At 38.2% G+C, this 13,458-nt stretch overlaps 1 pseudogene; it reads right to left on the bottom strand.

Moving 5' to 3' along the window:
* Window positions 1-6,516: 6,516 nt before the first annotated feature.
* LOC149138387 (cationic peroxidase 1-like) lies at window positions 6,517-13,155 on the bottom strand (annotated as a pseudogene).
* Between the last annotated feature and the right edge of the window lie 303 nt (window positions 13,156-13,458).

Here is a 13,458-nt window from a genome sequence, read left to right as displayed (position 1 = left end):
GCTTTGCCTTTAACATACTCGCCATATCCATGATTGTCCTATTCTTCCTTTCGGCAACTCCATTTTGCTGCAGAGTGTACCTAGTGGTAAACTGCTTATGAATTCCATTTTCTCTACAAAAACGTAGAAATTCCTTGGAGATATACTCACATCCTCTATCAGTTCTTAGAACTTTGATATGCAGCCCGCTTTGGTTTTCTACAAGTGCCTTGAAATTGCAAAATCTTTCAAACACTTCACTTTTGTTCTTCAGGAAATAAACCCAAGTTTTTCTAGTAAAATCATCAATGAATGTTAGTATATAGTGGCTGCCTACAAGTGATGGAGTTTGCATCGGTCGAAATAAATCTAAGTGGACAATCTCTAAGGGTGCTTTTGCCCTTATGCTTTTCCCAGATGGAAAACTTTCTCTGTGTTGTTTCCCCAAGATACAACCTTCACAAAGGCTGTCTGGTTTTTCTATCAATGGTAACCCTCTTACCATTACTTTTCTATTCAACAAGTTAAGACCTCCAAAGTTGAGATGTCCAAATCTCAAGTGCCACAACCAATTTTCATCCTTTAGTTCGCGTTGGAAAGCCTCTTATGTCACAGCTGCTATTACTTCTTTATTTTTCAAATCTGCCTTCATTCTGAGAGGGAACATCCTGTTCCTTGTCATCTTCACTTCAGCAATAAATTGTTTGTTGGGTAATTTATCCATGATGGTGCATACATCATTCACAAAGAAAACATTATACCCCTTTTGAACAAGTTGTCCAATACTTAAGAGGTTACATTTCATTCCAGGAACATAATAAACATCTACTATGGTTTTCTTTTCACCTTTCTTTGTTAAGACATTTATTTATCCTTTTCCCATAACAGAAACTTTATTATCAGTCCCTAGTGTGACTTGTGACTTCACACTATGATTTAACACATAAAACAAGGCTATGTTTCCTGTCATATGGTTACTGCAACCGGAGTCTAGAAACCATACGTCTTCACTCTTTTCTTCAGCCATATTACAAGCTAAAAACAAATTATCTTGGCTGATATTTAATCTAGTGAAATTTGCACTAGTTCTATTGTTCATATCATGCTGCTTCTTCCTACATTACTTTGCATAATGCCCATATTTTTTACAATAGTGACATTGGACATTAGACTTATCATACCTTTGCCTTTGAGCATGATGTTGTCCACTTTGTTGGCTGCTGCCTTGAAATTGGTTCTGATTTGGATTACCGTCTCTTCCTCTCTTGTTTTCTCTGCCTTGACCTCTTCCTCTTCCAAAGAACATCTGGGTCTTAAAGGCATGTTCTAGAGATGAGTTTTTATTTCTACTCAATCTCTGCTCATGTGTTATCAGTGATGCATGTAGTTCATCAACAAAGAAATTTGTAAGATCCTTTGTTTCTTCTATGGTGGTGACAATCACATCGAACCTTGAGGGTAGGATCCTCAATAGTTTCTCCATAATCCTCCTATCTTCAAGAATCTCTCCATGAGACCTTATTTGTGTGACCAGACCAGTCACATGTGTGAAGAATGAGTCAATATTATATGACTCTTTCATGCAAAGATTCTCAAAATCTCTCCTCAGCAACTGTAGTTTTGCTGTCTTCACTTTCTCCATGCCTTGATAGGCTATCTTGAGAGTTTCCCATGCTTCTTTGGATCTCTTAGCTGCTTCTATCCTTGGAAACACACTCTCATGCACTGCTTGATACAAAAAGTAGAGGGCTTTTGAATGCTTCTTCTTATTGCTTTTCAACAGATCTTTCTCTGCCTGAGTTAAATTATTAAACTCATTTTCATCTGCTGGTTCTTCAAAACCATCCTCAACAAATTCCCATAAGTCTTGGGAAGCAAGCAAAGCTCTCATGGTTATTGCCCAATAGTCATAGTTTTTTCCATTAGATTGTGGGAGATGAGTATTACAGATACCCATGCTAGTGCTGGCTCTAGCCATTCTTGCAATACTTGACTGTGTATTTAAATAGCTGACTGTCCTCAACAAAAAAAAAAACTAATCTTGAGAAATACCTTGGATTCTTTCTTGACTGAGTCTTCACTCTACTGGAGAAGCTGCTGCAGCAAGAAACACTTCCTTCGGCTTCTTTGACACTTTCAAAGAGCCTGTATAAGCTTTGATACCATGTTGGGAATTTCTGATAATTCCAAAGAAAATGAACAGAACAAAGAAAAATGCTCTGTTTTGACCCAGGAAACTAAAAATTTGTTTGATGAAGACATAATTTTACACATGCACAAAAAAATGCTTGTATTCATTAACAAAAGATTGCTGTTACAAAAGATTCTTCCTCTATCATAGGGATTTCACCAAGAACTCTTCAGAGTAGTAAAAAAAATTCACTGTGTCTCTCACAAAATAAAATCAACACTACTGTGTAATTGTTCTTCTCATTTACGCTGCTGTGTTTTTACATTTCATCACTTGAACGAAAGATGAGCCAAGACGTCCTCTACAAAAAAAAACTTACACTGCTGTGTGTAAAATTCTATCTCTTACATTCACGCTGCTGCAAAAGGAACTTTGTCTCTACTTTCAAATTCTTACATACGCTGCTGCGTTTTTTACATTCGTTTTCTCAAAAAAAATTACTCGCGCTGCTGTGCATTCCCTTACATTGCAAGTTCAACAACAGAACATGACATTCACTCACGCTGCATATTTGCCCTCTTTCATTACACATATACGCTGCTCTGTTCCTTTTTTTTTACTTATATACACACGCAAAAACAAAACATCACCATACATTTTACTTGTCCCGTAAAACAAAAACTTATAGCCGTGAATTTAAAAATAATAAAATTAAAACTTTACCAACATTCACTGAACTATAGTACGTTTATTTATTACTTCAGCATGGCAAATTAATTTTTGTTTTAACCGTAGATTATGGTTGTATGCGTTTATCACACGGACTTTCAAACTGCTACCATAACCATCGATCTGGCCCACATCGATTGGACGGTTGACGGAAATCCCCCAGAGGTCCCATCTTTCTGAACTTTACCTGCCAGGGAAGTGGTTTTTCCAAAAAACTACTATGTGCACATGGCAGCCGATGATTGTGATCGTTGCCTTTCCAAAATTACTGCTGTCCGGCAAAGAGTGGTGCGGGGAAACAGGTGGTTTTCTGCTGCAGGGCAGTTGAAATTAATATTTCAACATTTAATTCATAGATATTATGATTTATTAGGTTTTTTAAACAACAATGTGAAATTTTTGGGGGAGAGAAATCGAAAATACAAATTGTCTGTTGCTTGGGTTTTCATCTAACAATAGTGCCAAAGCATCAAAAGAAGCTATATGGATGTAGGTTGGCATCTGTAGACGATGATATCGAAATGGAATGCGAAGACGTTTAACTGTAAAGATGACAAGTAAAGTGTTGTAGCTCTAATACCAATTGTTGTAGCTCTGATACCACTTGTTGTAGATCTAACCCAGAATATTATAGATCTGATATAAAAGTATAAGATAATGCAAATAAACCCAGAAATAAGATGAAATGATACTTTATTGATCAAACCCTTAAGGTAGGGCAACACCATACATTCACTCCTTAAGGAAGGAGAACACTCCACAAGCCATATGCCTGTTCATACAAGAATACTTCTCTTCATCTTCATATCTCTCCATGTGGAGTCTCTAGCCCTTATATAGGCTTCATACATACAATACCATGCATCATTACCATGGTTTCCTCATACCATCAACTAATACCATGGGCCCATTACATTATTATTAACTACTTGTGGTCCCTTACATGACATGGGTTAACCACCTTATTTATTACTATGGCCCATCCCATTATTACATTATTACCTTGGGTACCTCCCTTGGTACCCCATATTATCCCCCCTAGGTATATAACATTCCACCCCCCTAAGCATGTTTCGTCCCCGAAACATGGGAAGAACACAAATAATAAGATCTACTCAAAAGAGTAGTCCACTGATACCATGCACGTGCATCTAGCCATCCAAGAGAAAGGTGAACCCTCGATCTCGCTGGTGCCTCGCTTGCTTGAGATGGAAGTTGACCGTGGCAGCTCTTCTGTGTTGATGTGCAGTAGGTGGATCGTCTCTCCTTTCTATCCATCATGTGACTACTTGGTTTCCATGATGGTTGTCGTGCGGGGTGATGTGGGTGATGATATGTTGAAGTTTTAACCCACGATGGCTTTTGCTTGACTTCATCTTGCTGTGGTGCCTGTTGTGGTGTCTTCTTTTTCAATATGACTTCAACCACTGAGCCCTCCTCTGATGTATCATCACCTGTAACCTTTTCTTCTGCAGCCTCTGTTTGTGTTTGATTGTCGATCATCAAAGGCTCATCATCTGATATGTCAGTCCCTTGAACATCATCTGTTTCCACCTCCATGTGCTCTACCTGTTTATGGATGGAAATATCCTGTAATGTAATTTTCTTCTTTTTATACCATAGCTTTAGGAATTTCTTCTGCACATTAATATTGATAGTACCCACTGATTCCATCCAAGGATATCCCAAAACAACATCCATGTTATCCATATATGAAGCATAAAAATCACCATGCAACAAATATTTATCCATAGAAATCTTCAAATCCTTGTACACTTGAACATCCTCATTATCAACTTGTGCAGTTTCAATGAGTTTTTTTCGAACTTGCAATCTTTTTGCCAAATTAACACTTATAAGATTTTGCTTGCAATTAGGATTTATAGTCACAACGATTTTCTCCTTCTGAATCAATCCATGAACCTGCAATAAGGAGACACCCGTAGCAATTAACCCCTTATGTGTCTCATTCACCTTTTTTCTAGCACGAGACCATTTGTCTAAAAGGACTTTCTCAAATTCTGCATCTGAAAGTTTGATCAACTGCTGGTAGTCAAGTGATAATTGCCATTTTAGAGCCTCATCTCTCAAATTAAACCGTACTACAGTTTTCCAACATATCCCATATTCAGACTTTATTCTTTGTATGAATTCTTCAATAGTAGGACCATTATCTTTCCCTATAAAATATAGCTTCTCCATGAAGAGGGTTTGAAAAAACTTGGCAAAAATTTGAAATGGCCACAAATCCATCAATATTGCTCAGAATCTCTATTATAACATATTTTTAGAAATGGAACAATCATTCTGCATCTGCCCATATGATAAAAATCCTGATCCAGGCACTAGAATTCCAGATCTGCGCTGCTACGCTCCCGGTGTCACCCAAAATTTCTGCAAAAAGAGCTGATTTTAAATCAGCGATATCTCCCTCATACGGACTCCGATTCGACTGGTGTTTTTTTTGAAATCATGTGTTTTTTCCCAAATATTCCAGATCTACAATTAGATCTTGCAGATCTAGCACCAAGACTTCTAGATCTGCGCCGCAAAACTCGCTGCCCTGAAAATTGTCTGCAACCCCACTGATTTTTAGATCAGCGATATCTCCTTCATCCGGACTCCGATTCAACTGATTTTTTTTTTGAATTTGGGTATTTTTTCACAAGGAATACAGATCTGCAATTAGATTCTATAGATATTTTACCAAAACGTACAGATCTGACCTGCAACTCGCCGCCCCAGAAACCCTGCAAAAATGAAAAAAAATTCTCCACGTTTTGCCCAAGAAAGTGCTCTGATACCACTTGTTGTAGCTCTAATACCAATTGTTGTAGCTCTGATACCACTTGTTATGCTCTTAACCTGCAAAGCAATACCCAAACATAGAATTTGCGAAGAAAAGATACCGAGAACACAGAATATGCGAAGAAAATATACCCAGAGCACAGAATAGCAATGATTTTATTATTCAGAGAGAAATGTTCACAGGCCTCTTCGAGGGGGCAACCTCCAATAGAGCAGAGCTCGATTACAAGACAAGACACAATGCTCCTCGCAGGGAGTCTCTATCCTTTATATATGACTCATACATGCAATACCACGAGCCAATATCGTGGGTTTTATTAATACCGTCTATCTAATACTACCGCCCATTTATCATCTATCTAATACTACCGCCCATTTGCAACTAACTATGGTCCCGTCATTAATTGCGGGTTAACCACTTACAAATATTAATATGGGCTTTATTGACTCTTGACTATGACGTGATCCCATGACATAAATAAGGGGGTTAGGGTGGGACCCTAACATAAAGCCTTCTACGAGTCCAATGGCATTGGGATGCAAGTTGGAGTTATGGTATTATGGTATATAGAAGGAAGTTGATCAGTTTCGAGCCATATACAGAAGGCTCTCAACTCTTTTTTAGGAACAAGCATGTCAATTAATTTGGAAACATCCTGTTATTTTTCATGAAAATTGAACATGCCAACATGTCAAATTATTCAATGTGCTGTCTGAACTGCATACAACTCTCAACATAATCTCAGAAATGTCGTTTATTGCTTTCTTTTAGAGCTTCGATTTGAAGACTCACTAGCCAATCGAAAATCAATTTTGTTACAAAGAAAATATAAGCTGAAAGAATACGGAGAATATAATGTTCAGAGAGACTAATTGGACTTTCTGCAGTTTTTACGGATTTGCCCGCTAGTGCCACTGAGAGGGCTAATATTTTCCATCTTCACCATGGCAGCTACAAAGTCTGTAAATAAGTTGTTCTGATTGGTGCTGTACGCAGTAACTTGAGAATCTGTAGAACCTCCATTAAATAGCTGCTGGTCAGAGTGGAGAAGTCCTTTCTATATTTTCAGATTAGTGTAATACTTGTTATCGAATGTGGTAGGAGTGGCCACATCTAAGGGCGATAGGGTATTGTCCCCACCAGCAGTGGGGATGTTTGCCTTCACAGACGTAGCAAAATCAGCGTTAATATTGGATTTGTTGTAGATTCGAGTTCTGAAAAATGCGCACCGTGATTGACCAATTGTATGAGCACCTGTAATAATCATAACAAGAGTTCGTGATAAGAGTTCAATTTAATTACATGAAAGTTAGATGGTTTATTAACATGATGGCTCCATAAGTAATCTTGTACCTGAAAGTGCAACAAGGTCTTTGGTAGAAAGACCGTGACTTTGAAAAGATGAGATGAGTGTGCTGAGACTGGATGCAGGAGATGGAATGTTGTTGTTTGCAGCGCTTAAACTCACAGTCTCGCCTGTTGGGAATTTTCTGATAAATTGCAAAACAAAATTAACTGAACAGAATAGAGATTGATGCTCTGTTTTTAACACACAGGATCTGCGCAGGGAAGCTAAAAATTGTTTTGCTGAGGATAGAGTTTCAACAACAACAAAAAAGAATTCTATTCATTAACAGGAAACCAATTGTTACATAAATCATCTTCCTCACAAAAAGGGATTTCACAACTTCTGTTCCAAGAAAAACTTTCAATGTCTCTCATAAAAAAGAAATTACTCTGTCTCAGCTGTATATTTTTACACTGCTGTGTGTAAAAACAAAACACTCTGTTTCTGCTGAAAAACAACACACTGCTGTGTACATTTGCACTGCTGCATTTTCACATTACATTTCAACAAAACAACATCAACATACCATACGCGCTGCTGCGTATATATTTTCTCAACAAAACAAATTACATTACGCTGTTGCGTATACCCCAAAGAAAACATTCACACTACTATGTGAAAATTCTTCACTTGCGCACTGATGTGTGCTTCCCTTTTCATTTCAACAAACAACAACTCTCGCACTGTTGTGCCTCACTTGCATTTCATATGCAAACAACAAAAAACTACATTCATATTTGTTGTGCTTCTACCCACTCTTTGACTCTACACTGCTGTGTAAAAAAAAACTTGCATATGCGCTGCTGCGCATTCCACATTTCATATTCTCAATGAACAACACAAAACATTTCTTCACGCTGCTGCGTGTTCCCACTCATTTCTCAAATGAATACTTACCTTCACACTGCTTACATTCGCACTGCTGTGCTTCTCCTTCTTGCCATCACGTTGCTGCCCCTCTCTTGCATTTCGTGCTCTCAACAAACTAAAACATTCACGCTGCTGCGTGTTTCATTTCAATCTCTCAACAAAAGGCATTACCCTTGCGCTGTTGCGCATACCCTGTTTGTTTTCTCAACAAAAATAATTACAATACACACTGCTGCGTATATTGCATTTCACATATGCAACTAACACAAAAACATAACAGGACAATGCAGTTTTTCTTGCCATACTCCCGTGTAATAAAAAACTAATAAAATTAAAATCTTTACCAACAATTACGACTGCAGTAAATTTCATTAAAGTGCTTTACTGACAGAACGGCGGTCAAAAAAAACTTTCACTTCACGCAAGTCATGGTGCAGACTTGTACGCAGCCCTGGCTTCAATCGACGGTGGACAGCGTTGAATTCAATCGGACGGTTGCAATCAATATCGCGCAGACTTTTCTGACTGATCTTTATGCTCCGATGAAAAGTTGTTTTGGAACAGTGGCTCCGGGCACATGTCAGCAGCTGATTGTATCGCTGCCATTTGAGGAAAAACACTTGCTCAGCAAAAGCGGTGCGATGGAGTCTAGTGGTTTTGCAGAATTAAATGTACGTCTATTTAACTGGGCGGCAGTTGAAATTACAATTTCAACATTCCCCTTTAATTTCAACTGCTGGGTTATCAGTCATACCCAGACATTTCCTCAAAAATTCAAAACATTTCTGTCCCAAAGGCTTGGTCAGAATGTCTGCAACCTGCTCCTGAGTCCTGCAATGTCTTAAGACAATTTATCCATTGCTTACCAATTCCCTGATATAATGAAACGTTGTGTCAATGTGTTTCGTTCTCTTATGAAACACATAATTCTTTTATAATGCAATAGCTGAGCTATTGTCACAAAAGATCACAGTTCCTTTTGTTTGCTCTTGGCATAAGCTCCTTAACGTCCTTCTCATCCAAACTGCTTGACATGCTGCTGCTGTAGCTGCCACATATTCTGCTTCTACTGTAGACAATGCTACAATAGGATGTTTTTTAGAAGCCCATGAAATAGCTCCTGAACCCATGTGAAAAACATAATCGGATGTGCTTTTCCAATCATCTACACTTCCACCCCAATCACTGTCAGTGTATCCAATTAAATCTGAACATTCTGAAGTAGTATATAAAATGCCAAATCTTTTAGTACCTTTAACATACCTCAGAATTCTTTTTGCTGCATGCCAATGTGCTTCTTTTGGCCTCTCCATGAATCTGGAAATCAAACTAAGAGCAAACATTATATCCGGCCTAGTTGCAGTCAAATACATGAGGCTGCCAACTATGCTCTTGTACAAGCTAGGATCAAAATCCTTGCTGCTGTCCTCTTTATTGAGTTTTAATCCCATCACTGTGGGAGTGATTGCTGCCTTGTTGTCCTGCATATTAAATCATTCCAACACTTCTTTAACATATTTTGCTTGTGAGATAAAAATATCATTTCCATTTTGTTCTACTTCTATTCCTAAGAAGTATCTCAACAAACCCATGTCAGTCATCTCAAATTCTTCTTTCATGACTGTTTTGAAATTTTCAATAAGATAAAGATCATTGCCTGTGAAAATAACATCATCAACATGTCTTTTTGGAGCTCGTTTTCTACTTGGAGCAGGATTTCTTCTATTATAGCCTTGATTTTTCTCCTTGCCTTTGTTGGAACTAGGAGCATCACAATTTCTTTCTGGCTTCTTCACATCTATTTTTCTTAAAGCATTTTCATTCTTTTTTGAGGGTTCACCTGCATACCCGAGTCCTGATTTATCAGATGGACATCTATGATAGCTGAGCATCTCATCCAAGGCTTGAGAGCTCTTCATGATTTTTTTCATGCCTTCAACCTTTTTTCTGAGGAGGACAATCTCTTCTTCCAATCTTTCACACTCATTATTCTTCTTTGCAAGTTTTTTCTCAGTTTCTTCCTTGCTACGAGTAGCTTCAGCTGCTACTATTTTAAGGGAGATGATATCTGACTTCATTTTGAAGATTTTTTCATTCTTTGCTTGACTGCTCTCCATTTTCTTCTCAGCTTCTTGTGCTTGTTTCCCGGCTTCTTGTAATTGAGACTTAAAGGAGGAGACCTCTACCTTGTACTGACCAATCTCTTCTTCAAGTTTGTTCACGCTCTTGTGCCTTTGTTCAAGTTGACTTGACAAGGTATTTTCCTGCTTCTTTTCTTTATTCAATTGATTTGTCATGGATATGACTTCTTCATGATGCTTCCTTTTGTTTTGATGAAATTCCTTCTTAAGCTTGGCAAGCTCTTCATCCCTTTCTTGTACTTGAAGCTTGATGAGGTCAACTTTCTTCCTTGTTTGATCTTGGTTACCAACTGGAGCTATCTTCTTAAGTGCGTCATTTTCCGTTTTCAAATTGTTAATCTCTTCCATGGCAGTCATAAGTTGAGCGAGGAGTTCTTGTACAAAGTCCCTTTCATTCTTTTCATCTTCTAGGTCTGCTTCAGCCTTGATGTCATCATTCTCATTTTCAGCTTCTATGATGGGTTCAGGATCTCCTTTTTGATTGATGGTCATGGTCAATGCTCCTTTTGAGTGAAGGTCATGAAGTTTGTCCCATATATCCTTTGCTGATGAATGTTTTCCTAGATTCTTCTTTACAGAATCAGGTAGCCCACTCAAGATTGTCTTTGCTGCTTTTGCATTATACTCCTTGGATTCTCTATCCATCTTGCTATCATCAATCACTAATTCCCAAATTTCAATCCCTTGAGACTGTAAGAAAGTCCTCATTTTTACTTCCCATATATAAAAGTTCCCATTGAGCCTTGGAGCCTCAAATAGAATGCTTTCAAATTGATTGTCTTCTATTTTAGTAGTAGAGGGAGACACATCCTTAGGAGGATTGGAGACTTTCTTCCTTGACCTCACCATTTGACTATGTATCTAAAATAACTGACTGTCTTCAACAGTAACTCAAAAAACTAGTTTGAGAAATACCTTGGATTTTTCTTGACTGAGTCTTCACTCTGCTGGAGAAGCTGCTGTAGCAAAGAACCTTCCTTCAGCTTCTTTGACACCTTCAAAGAGCCTGGACAAGCTCTGATACCACTGTTGGGAATTTTCTGATAAATTCCAAAACAAAATTAACTGAATAGAACAGAGACTGATGCTCTGTTTTTAACACACAGGATCTTAGCACAGGGAAGCTAAAAATTGTTTTGCTGAGGACAGAGTTTCAGCAACACAAAAAAAACTTCTATTCATTAACAGGAAACCAACTGTTACATAAATCATCTTCCTCACACAGAGGGATTTCACAACTGCTGTTACAAAAACATCTTCCTCTTAACAGAGGGATTTCAACCAGGGAACGCTTTAAATGCAGTTCCAAGAAAAACTTTCACTGTCTCTCATAAAAAATAAATTACTTTGTCTCAGCTGTATATTTTTACACTGCTGTGTGTAAAAACAAAACACTCTGTTTCTGCTGAAAAACAACACACTGCTGTGTACATTTGCACTGCTGCATTTTCACATTACATTTCAACAAAACAACATCAACATACCATACGCGTTGCTGCGTATATATTTTCTCAACAAAACAAATTACATTACGCTGTTGCGTATACCCCAAAGAAAACATTCACACTGCTGTGTGAAAATTCTTCACTTGTGCACTGATGCGTGCTTCCCTTTTTATTTCAACAAACAACAACTCTCGCACTGCTGTGCCTCACTTGCATTTCATATGCAAACAACAAAAAACTACATTCATATTTGCTATGCTTCTACCCACTCTTTGACTCTACACTGTTGTGTAAAAAAAAACTTGCATATGCGCTGTTGCGCATTCCACATTTCATATTCTCAATGAACAACACAAAACATTTCTTCACACTGCTGCGTGTTCCCAATCGTTTCTAAAATGAATACCTACCTTCACACTGCTTACATTTGCTATCTACTGTGCTTCCCCTTCTTTCCATCACGTTGTTGCCCCTCTCTTGCATTTCGTGCTCTCAACAAACTAAAACATTCACGCTGCTGCGTGTTTCATGTCAATCTCTCAACAAAAGGTAGTACCCTTGCGCTATTGCACATACCATGTTTGTTTTCTCAACAAAAATAATTACAATACGCACTACTGCGTATATTGCATTTCACATATGCAACAAACACACAAAAACATAACACGACAATGCAGTTTTTCTTGCCACACTCCCGTGTAATAAAAAACTAATAAAATTAAAATCTTTGCCAACAATTACGACTGCAGTAAATTTCATTAAAGTGCTTTACTGAGAGAATGTCGGTCAAAAGAAACTTTTACTTCACGCAAGTCATGGTGCAGACTTGTACGCAACCCTGGCTTCAATCGGTGGATAGCGTTGAATTCAATTGGACGGTTGCAATCAATATCGCGCGGACTTTTCTGACTGATATTTATGCTCCGATGAAAAGCTGTTTTGGAACAATGGCTCCGGGCACGTGTCAGCAGCTGATTGTATCACTGCTATTTGAGGAAAAACACTTGCTCAACAAAAGCGGTGCGATGGAGTTTGGTGGTTTTGCTGAATTAAATGCGCGACTGTTTAACGGGGCGGCAGTTGAAATTACAATTTCAACATCGCCTTCCCAGCATTACCGTCCATGTTGGGCCTTGAAGCTAACAAATTGTAATCACAAGTAATTAGAAAGCATTTTCTGATTCCATCAGGTTGTCTGAAATGAAATTAGTGGATATTGTATCTATCATTAACAGCTAATTCAACGGGAGATGAATAGATGATTACTTCAACAATAGAATCACGAGCAGCAATGGTGAGAATGTCCGCACACGACACGACTCCACTGTAGGCTGCCTCCACTTGAGTTTTAATGCTATTCCAATAGGATTGAACCATCACGCCCCTGCAAACAAACCGAATCCAAAATTCAACCTGATGAGACTCAGAAAACATAAAAGATTAGTGATAAGTCATTATTTTTTACTAAATAAACTCTTTCTTACATTGACAAAGCAATCGTGAAAGTAAAGGCGGACAAAGGACGCCCCCATTCTTTTCTCCTTAACGACCGCCTGCTTCACCACTGATTTTACTATCGACTGCAAACTCGGACACGATTTGTCATAAAAAGTTGAGCTCAGTTGCCCATTCACAGCATTTATATTAATGAAAGATACAAACACAGCCATTACCCCAATGTACACTAGAGTCCTCATCATCATATTTAGAAGAAAAGTTTGAAACACAGATGATAAAAGTGAAATCAAGTTGTAGAAATGGGGATGTGTGCCGATTGTTGGAGGCTAATAAAACGATGAGCGCGTCTAAAACAGAAGATAAGGATAAGGGCGAAATCGAGTACCTTGAAACAAGGATGTGTGCTGAGGGTTGGAGGGTACTGAGCATCTTATAGACGATGCAATCCAAGTTGAAGTTGAAGTTGAAGAGGCTTCCACTTCTTTTCTGCAAGAAGCCTTAGTCTGCGTCATAGCAAATAAGCAGAATGTGTAAGGTAGTGTGTTGAC

The sequence above is a fragment of the Pinus tabuliformis genome, chromosome X (assembly GCF_031772625.1).
Source record: "Pinus tabuliformis cultivar Carrire ecotype Pingquan chromosome X, CPIR1, whole genome shotgun sequence".
Taxonomy (NCBI): Eukaryota; Viridiplantae; Streptophyta; class Pinopsida; order Pinales; family Pinaceae; genus Pinus; species Pinus tabuliformis.
This window is presented reverse-complemented; position numbering and strand designations above follow the sequence as displayed.